This window comes from Myotis davidii, unplaced genomic scaffold (assembly GCF_000327345.1).
Source record: "Myotis davidii unplaced genomic scaffold, ASM32734v1 scaffold294, whole genome shotgun sequence".
Classification (NCBI taxonomy): domain Eukaryota; kingdom Metazoa; phylum Chordata; class Mammalia; order Chiroptera; family Vespertilionidae; genus Myotis; species Myotis davidii.
The window spans coordinates 1,902,927-1,912,933 of NW_006287706.1; positions in this window are offsets into that span (position 1 = coordinate 1,902,927).

Consider the following 10,007-nt stretch of genomic DNA (forward strand, 5'->3'; position numbering starts at 1 on the left):
ATAAATAAATGAAATATATATAACAGCAAATGAGTAGAATATGAAATTAGAAAAGGTGGGGCTTTATACTCTAATTTTATTAGACTTAATAAGTGTTTTTTCTTTTACTTTATCTCTTTGAAATTGTGTGAGGAGCTAATTTTATACATAGGTATAGATTTGAAGACTTTTTATATTTCTGGCAGTGTATTACAACTTACGTTGACATTTGGGCTAGTTACCCAATCTCAGCTCAGTTATACTGAACAAAATGGCTGAGCATAATTTAAGGTGGAAAATAAAATAAGCAGCAAGATTTTAGTTAGTAATAAAGTATATATTTAATTTAATTTATTTATGTCTTATTCTGAGCCATTTCAAAGATTTCTGGGGGGAAAGCAAAGATTTTTACCCTGGATCCTAGAGAAACACTTAAAGGAGCAATTAGTGTTATGAGGAAACATTTCAATAAAAAATAGGCTCAGGCAAGCATAAGCTGGGCTGGGTGCTGCTACGGGGAAAAAAACACACAAATATTGGTTGTCCATAGATGTGAGTATTAGGTTCAATGAGATAAGGGAAAAAGGTCTGGGAAGTTGTGGAAAACATGCTTGATAGAGAGAAGGGAACTTCCACCCCACTCCAGGGAAAAAAAAAAACAAAACAGGTTTGAAGTATCCTTTATGGTCCCCTGCTTATTTCTCCCCATCAAAGTGCACAATACTTTTATGTGGGGTCAATGTGTAAAAGGCCTCTGACTTAGGCTTTGGCTCACTCTCTTTCTCTTTAAGCTGTCTCCTTCATGCAGGGTCAAGAATTTTCAGGCAGACATTTCCTACTCTATGGAAAAGTCCTAAACTTTCTCAGTTTCTCATACTATTACTGAGAGGGTTGATGAGATATATTATATTGTTTTTTAAAGAGTGTTGCCAGTTAATTTCAGAAGCAAATTATCCTAACAAAATGGTACTGGAGTAAACTATGTCATTATGAAAATACTAGAGGCCCAGTGCATGAATTTGTGCACCAGTGGGGTCCCTCAGCCAGACCTGCAGGATCAGCCTGAAACTGGCTCTCCAACATTCCCTGAGGGGTCCTGGATTGCAAGAGTGCACAGGCCATGCTGAGGGACCCCACTGGTGCACGATTGGGGCCAGGGAGGGAGACAGGAGGTTGGCCAGCCAGGTAGAGATCACGGGAGGGCTCCAGGGAGTGTCAGCCCATTTGACTCAGTCCTGATTAGCTGGATCCCAGCAGCCAGCTAACCTACTGGTCAGAGCATCTGCCCCCTGGTGGTCAGTACATGTCATAGTGAGCACTTGAGCAGCCTTTGCATATCATTAGCATATTAGGCTTTGATTAGTTGAATGTATAACCGGACAACTAGACACTTAGCATATTAGGCTTTTATTATATAGGACTAGAGGCCTGGTGCATGAAATTTGTGCATGGGAGGGGGTATCACTCAGCCCAGCCTGAACTCTCTCCAATATGGGACCCCTTGGGGGATGTCTGACTGCCGGTTTAGGCCCGATCCCAGAAGATCCCAGAAGATCGGGGCTAAACCAGCAGTCGGACATCCCTCTCACAATCCTGGACCAGAAGATCCTAGAAGATCGGGCCTAAACCAGCAGTCGGACATCCCTCTCACAATCCGAACCACTGGCTCCTAACCACTCGCCTGCCTGCCTCATCACCCCCTAATCGCTCCCCTGCCAGCCTGATTGACACCTAACTGCTCCCCTGCCAGCCTGATAACCCCCAACTGCCCTCCCTGCCTTCCTAGTCACCCACAATTGCCCTCCCCTGCTGGCCCGATGCCTTCCCAGTCACCCACAATTGCCCTCCCCTGCTGGCCCGATCGCCCCCAACTGCCCTCCCATGCCGAGCTGATCACCCGCAACTGCCCTCCCTTGCCAACCTAATCACCCACAACTCCCCTCCCCTGCTGCAACCTACCTCCTCCACCAGGACCCACCTCCTCCACGCAAAGCGGCGAAGATACCGGACTGGCCTCCTCCGCACTGTGTGTTGCTGCAGGCCCCCCAGGCCCCATTGTGCAGAGTGGTTGCGAGGTCCCACCTCTGCTGTGCGCATGGCCATCTTGTGGTGGCCATCTTGTGGCGGCCATATTGTGACATCGCATGTTAGGGCCACCTAGGCTTTTAGTAGTATAGATCATCTATTCTAACCAACTGGATGTATTACATATTCCTACCTATCAATGTCAGGTTTGGCCATGTGATTGGCTCCATCCAAGAATAGTGAGGGATAGTGACTATGCCTCTTCTAGCAAAAACTTAAGAGCCTTCATGTGGTGATTCACTTTTTTTTCTTTCTTTTAAATAAGCCTGATAATATTCTTACTCCTCAGTCTGGATTCTGAAGAAATCAGAGCACAGGAAACACACAGCCAAACTGTAGCTGTTATATAATGTCAGCTTGTTCTTATTGTACTAAGCCATTAAAATTTTGGGTGTGCTTGCAACTATAGAGAAAGGTGACTAATAAAGCAATATAATTAGGGTACTTCAGTAAGCAATCTAAAATGCGTGGCATTAGCTCTGGGACTGAAGAGTGTACATTTAACCAACTGTAATGAGAGCCAGGAAAATGGAGACTCATTCTCTGCAGTGGCAAACATTTCCTATTAATAACTGTACCTAATGAGCTTGCAACATGGGAAACCCAATTTGGTGGTGTGATTTAGTTTTTGTGACTGAATTTAACATATATAGATATAAATAGATATAGATATAGATATAGATTTGGATATTTAAAATATATAAGAAAGAGACAAGCTCACAAAAGAATTGGCTAGTTTGCAAATGAATTAAAATGGAGTTTAAAAATTCTTGACCTACAAAGTTGGAAAATGCAACTGGTTTTTCTCTTTTAACCATAGAAAAGAAAAATAAAACCTGAATTATACAAATTTCCACAAAATTTCAACTTCATGGCAAGACCAAATCAAAGAGAAGCTATAAAATTTATTTTAAAGCATCTAAATTGGTTAATGCAGCATCCATTAAATTATTTTCGTTGGACAAATGGCTTCGAAGAAAGAAACTAAAGGTTTGGGTCTTCCATAGGAGACCTGATAAATTCAAGTTGCCTTTACTTAAATCTAAAGAAAAAGGCATTTTTTATAAAGAGCTATGTGTACAGCTCTGGGCAAAGGCTAAATAGTATCAAATAGGTCAGGAGCTGATCATGTTTTTCAGTGTTGTAGTTCCAAAAGCGCTATGCGTCATGTTGAAAATGAAAGCCTTCTAGGGAGCAGGGGCCTAATCAAGTGTATTCAACATGTCCTAAGTAAGGGGGCACTTATGGCATCTACACAGAAGAACTTCAGAGTTGCTGTGGAACAGTGATTATGGAGCACTTCACACTCTTCCATTTTATAAATTGTAGGATTAACTGGAGTTACTCTGGCCCTTTCCACTATATAAAAAGATTGTAGGGGAGGCAGATAAATTCAAGCAAAGCTATACCCAGAGCTGGTGCAAAGATAATCACCAAACCTAATTCCATGATTGATGTTACACTTGGGGAGAGGATGAATGTGCTTAGATTGTGGAAGGAAAGGTAAAAAATATTTACACTCAAAATGTGAACTCTTAAAGATTGTATTCCTGTAAAATTGTTGATGGCTCCTTCCAAAGACACAGATTAAACATCTCTGCCACATTGATATGAGGCTTGTCATATGGCTTGTCTTGGCCAGTGAAATATGTGTGCAGGTGACATATGCTACCTCTATGCAGTTATATTGCATGACTCAGCCATTTATTTATCTGTGATATCAGCCTAATAATGTCCTGAATGGTGTCTGTATCCTCATTGATGATCCTAACTAAAGAGGATATAGAGAAGAACCTAAGATGACCTACAACAAACATGTAATGGAAGCAGGAAATAAATCTTTGTTTTTGTAAGCCACAGATATTTGGGATAGTTTGTTACCACAACATCACCTAACAAAACCTAACTAATACAATGAGCTGGTGCAATTAAAAAGAACACCACTGTGGCCTTTTGTCTAAGTTGATTTCTCCAATTCAAATAGCAGTAACAAAGGAGGTAACCAATTTAAATCCAATATAATACAGATGTCTATATATTTTTGGTTGAAAACTTGGAAAATCTTCTTATACCAACTTTTTTATTCCTTTCTTTGTCCCAGACACTCTGTTAAGTATTTCATATGTGCTATCTCATTAAAACTTACCAACCTCTGTTGCTCTCCCATTTAAAGATGAGGCATCTGAAGAGAAGCTATGTAGTATTTCCAATGTTGCCTGAAGAGTAAGTGACTCTGGTCCTGTATAGCCAACCACTATTCTCAAGTACTCAGGATAAACTTTCCCCTTTAAGACTTTATCCCTAACTCTTAACCTCTGACAATAACCAGTGCTCACTATGTGAAATTAACATACTATTTAAAATATGTTTACAATGATCCTCTGCCCAGACCAAATATCGGAACATGTTCTGGTCACATAATTTTGGGTAGAGTCTTTAAAATGACACTGTCCCCTAAACTGAGTAACATGAAGCAACAAGCAACAGTAATTTACCTTTCTATTTGCTTCCTGTGACAGAGGGTTTGTCACTGTTACCTTCTAACCGAAGACCAAGCAAACCCTTTAAAGTCAATTCAGCCGGTTCTCTCCCTCAGACTAAGCCGCCACATAAGGAGAGAACCTCCAACAGCTGTGGCAGAGATGAACAAGGCAGATGTTTTCACTTTGGATAGACTAAAACCGAAACCTGAAAATCCCTGCAGCTTTGCTTCCTGCCTTTCCCGAATTGTTCTTTGTATAAACATGTGTCGCCCAGAAAAGTTATATAAAACACAATGCAGCTGCATCTTACAATCATCTTTACAATGAAGGTGGAATAGTAGGAAGTGTATCAGATTTGAAATTACCCATTTATTAACCTTAGAGTCTAAAAATCCTTGAGAAATTTGTCCTTTTATTTACTATTTTATTTAGGCATTTGTCCTTTTAAAAGCAGTTTTAGAGTTTGTGTCTTTATCTGCCAAAGGAGAGTAATATTTCACATATTTGTACTGTTTAAATCAGAGCAACTAAAAATAAGATGATATATTGATCAGAATAGGCTAGGTTATGCTCTCTTAACAACTTTCGAATCCCATCAGCTTAAGATAGTACAAGTTTATTTTCCTTTGCATGTGCGACTTGTGGTTGGTGAGAGGCAGGGGTGGAGGACTGGCCCACAGTCACACAGTCGCTACAGATTCCACCGTCCTGGAGCTGCGTTATCTGGCATTTCTGACCTTTTTCACTTTGGCCAGTGAAGAGAGCACTAACGGGTCTCCTCCCAGAAATTAAATGCCTCTTTCTGCAGTGACAATATCACTTTGGATCACAGATCATAGCTCCAACTAACTGTAAGAGTACAGAGAAGCAAAACTTTCTGATGTCCCCAGAAGAAGATGAGAAAAATAGGTGGATGAGTTCTTAAATACTCTTCTATAACTAATATGGCACATACATGCCATATATTTATACCAGACATTATCAGTTTAAAATCATATTATCTGAATAATATTTTTTATCTTTGCATTTAGTTTTACCCTCCCCACACAACCATAAACTGAAATAAGTTCCATTGTTAAGGTTTTTAACAAACTGAAGTATTAACTAAGCACATAAGAGCATTTCCAAAATTTTCTGAGGATGCATTGTAAGTTTTTTAAGAAACATAGGCTCATGAATGTGGCTAGACTTGAACATTGACTAATTCAAAGATATTAAGGGAGATAAGACATATAGTGCCACAGGGTAATTTCTAGCAGAGGGTCAAAGTAATTAAATTTGCTGATATTTAAAATTCTTTAGTTTCAACTATTTCACCTTATGGCCCTGTCTCATAACTAATTAGAATTTGAAGTATCGATTTGGTTTCTATTAGCATTTGCAATTTGAAAACTCAAAAGTTATATACCAGATAATTTCAATGTTATAAAGCTTTATTTTGATCATCCTATATAATAAAAGCTTAATATGCTAAGTGTCTGGTCATCCAATCATCTGTTCAAATAATCAAAGCATAATATAATAATATGCTAAGGCAGCTCAACTACTCACTATGATATGCACTGACCACCAGGGGGTATACAACTGGTTGACCAGTCGCTATGATGTGTACTGACCACCAGGGGTCAGATGCTCTGACTGGTAGCTTAGCTTGCTGCTGGAGCCTGGTCAATCAGGACTGAATGAAATGGGATATCTATAATGCCCTCCTGCAGTCCCCCCCTGGCTGACCAACTTCCCGCGTCCCTCCCCAGCCCTGATAGTGCACCACTGGAGTTGCTTAGCATGGCCTGCACCCTCTTGCCATCCAGGACCCCTCAGAGGATGTCAGAGAGCTGGTTTCAGCCTGATTCTGCTCAACGCAGGAGCTGCCCCCTGGTAGTCAAATGCACTCCCACAGGGGGAGTGCCGCTCAACCAGAAGCCTAGCTCACGGCTGGCGAGCGCAGTGGCAGTGGCAGGAGCCTCCCCTGACTCCATGGCAGTGCTAATGATGTCCAACTGCTGGCTTAGGCCACTCCCTATCAGTCAGACATCCCCCAAGAGCTCCCGGACTGCGAAAGGGCGCAGGCCGGGCTGAGGAACACAACCTCCCGTCCCCCCAATGCACAAATTTCATGCACCTGGCCTCTAGTTTTAATTATAATTGCTCTGGTGGCTAAATACTGTTTTCCAACTGCTTCACTCGAGGAGACTCTAAGTTTGACCTTATCTGATATTTATGTTTAAAAATCAGTTTGTTTAATTTGAGGGTCTTTCAAAACTAAAAGGACTTGGTAGAGTCATTAAGACTATTGTAAGTATCAAAATTCTTTGTAAAGACTTTATCATCTTTTGATTGAACCATAAGGAAATTATAAAGGTTGTTCTATTTTTACAGTGTGTTAGAGAGGGGAGGAGTATTGGCATATATTTACAGAAAAGCATAGGTTTATATGTTCAATACTTTTTAGGATGTTTGTTGAACTTTAATAATTTTAATTGTTCAAGAAAAAAGTAATTGTTCCTAAATTAAGTGATTTGGGTAACAAGAATAGATTTATCATGTATAGAACAACTTAATAGGGCAAGCTAGATGATAGTCATGAAGAAAGAGAGGAAATCTTCCTGCCATTAAACAGCACATATATTCCAGATCTTCCTTGTTAAGAAGAAACCTGAACATAGAATCAGAAATATAACACATTCAGTTATCATGTTTGGTGCCCCCAGTTGAAAAGAATCATTTTTCACATACTTAAGCCAGAAATTAGAATCTTAAGATGAGCAAGAAAACCTGAAATGTCCGGAGAGTGATAATAAAGAAAGAGAAAAGGCTTAAAAACATGAGTTTACTTAATGTTTGGTACCTTTGGTGAAGACTCAACAAATCTAGACACACAGATGTTTCTAACCAACTAAAAGCTAGCACAAAATAAAACCATACATTGACAGCAGCCAGCCTAACTATACTCAAGCTTAACTATACTCAGGCTTACAGCTAAAAGTGAGGACTGTTTCCTGGAAGTTACACTCTGAGTTTTAAAACAAATTTGACATTAAAGCAACTTAACTACCTGTATTGAGAGATAAGAAAAGTAAAAATATGCTACCCTACTGTGTTTAAAACAAATATTTTAAGATTATTTTAAAATAGCTACTCATTGTGTGTAGTTTCTACAAGGTCAACTAACAATTATACTATTTTAATAAATAGTTTATTTTGATAAAAACTAGGTCCTGATTTATCCTACATTTCATGAAAGAAATATAGCCTATCTGATGCATGAGATATTCACATCATTTTACTTGCTAACAAATATTTGAAGTGCAAGCAAATATCCTAAAAAAAATATCCAGGATTCAATCTTAATTCAAGAAGTAAAATTTAAAAGGTGCTATTGTTTAATTTTATAATGTTATCTGTTTCAGCTGTTTCTTTACCCAAAGACCATGAAAATACTAATGCTCTATACTCAATGGCAATAAAAATCCATCTTTACTAATCAATCTTGAACAATTGAGTTTAATATAATGTAGTTGGGGAGGAGGCATGACTATTGTCTCATATAATGTTGATCCCTGTTGTTTTTTTCTTTATTCCTAGGTTAAATTTTCTAATATGCTATCTAGTCATTTCAGGAAATAAAGTGATTACTTTTGCACTAGTAACCCAAACATCAGCCTCTAGCCTTTTCTAGGACAAACTTTCTCTACTCTGTAAGAATGGAGCCATTTGAGCATCCCTGAGCTATCCCACTTGGCAGCTTTGTCTTTACATTGAATGCTCTTAGCTCTGCCATCAACACAACTGGTTTTGTTTCTCATCAACTTCAGCACTCTTTTCATAAATGTTGCACTGGCTGCAATTGAAGCATCCAAAGCAGAGGAAAGAGCAGCCCTCCTTCAACACCAGAAGCATTTCTTCCTCTCAAAGCCCTAAATATTCTCTGAACTAGTAATCACAACTACCTAAAGAGTATAGGGCCCCTGAAGTAAGTTTTAGGGTAAGTAATTACAATTGCTTAAGAATAACTGGTCCAGAAATCCCAACATGGCAGCCAGCAGGGCAGCAGTGAGGGACAGAATGTGAGTGAGTAAAGGAGTGATAGGAGAGTGTGTAGACATGTGTGTTGTGTGTGGGGTTGAGTGAGGAAGAATTAAATCGCCCAGGAGTCTCTTGGACTGGCAGATTGGGTTCTCCTGGACAGGGAGCCCTTGCTGCCACCACAGGCACTCCCAGGCCAGGAATGGCACTGGCATGGAGTCCATGCCATCTTGAAGGGGGAAGTAGTAAAAACTATTAGCCCAGCCTCACCAACACCCAGACTGGCCTCAGGCACCACCCCAAACCCAACCAGTAAGCCATTCACCAGCCATTACTCGCAAGGGATCACCTCCACACACCTGCAATGAGTGTCATGGCTCCCAGACATCTGCAATGAGCATACACCAGAGAGACCTCCCAAGCTGCACCTCCCCACTTGGGCTCCTAGACCCCTCACTGCCATACCCAAGCTGGAGAGACCCCGCATGCCTCTCTCCTCAAGCCCCAGTACCACACTCTGTGAGTGAGCCAGAGACACTGGACATGATGCTGCATGCTTCCCAGGATCCAGGACCTCACTGCAAATGACAGAGTGTCCTAGGATGCCCTACCCTGTCATGGGTGCCTGGGCCACACAGTGAATTGCATGCCAGAAGACTCTGGGACTGTAGAGGAAGTCACACACCAGAGGAAATGTGCATGTGCCCCCATTAAACCCAAGAATCTACAGTGGACAGTTGAGGGACCAAATCCATGGGGAGAGGGAGTACAACTCAGAGCAGAGACATGAAAGGCATTTGTCTCAAGTCAGATCCAGCCTCTGGGATGAGTCCTGCACAATTGGAACGGTTAGGGGCTTCAACTTCTCAGACCTCAATCAGGTTGCTCAGGGCTAGAAAGAGACAGAAACTCATATTACATAGAAACAAATACAAAGATACAGCAAAATTAGGGAGACAAAGAAACAACTCCCAAAGAAAAAAAAAGGAGGCATCACCAGAATAGGAACTAAATGAAATGGAGGCAAGCAATTTGTCAGAGAAAGAATTCAGAGTCATTGTTATAAGGATGCTCAAAAGTGTGGATGAGAAATTTACCAACATGTGTAAAAATTAAGAGGAAATGAAGAATGACAGAGCTGAAATAAAGAACACAATGGAAGATTTCAACAGTAGACTAGTAGAAGATGAGGACCAAATCAGCAAGTTGGAAAACAGTGTAGGAAAAGCACCGAATCTGTACAGCAACTGGAAAAAAAAATAATAAAGCAGCAGGAGAGATTAAGGGAGCTTTGAGACAACATGAAATGAAGCAACATCCGCATATAGGGGTGCCAGAAGAAGTAGAAGCTGAGCAAAAACAGAAAAACTATTTGAAGAAATTATGACAGAAAACTTCCCCCACCTGGGAAAGAAATAGACTTACAAGTCCAGG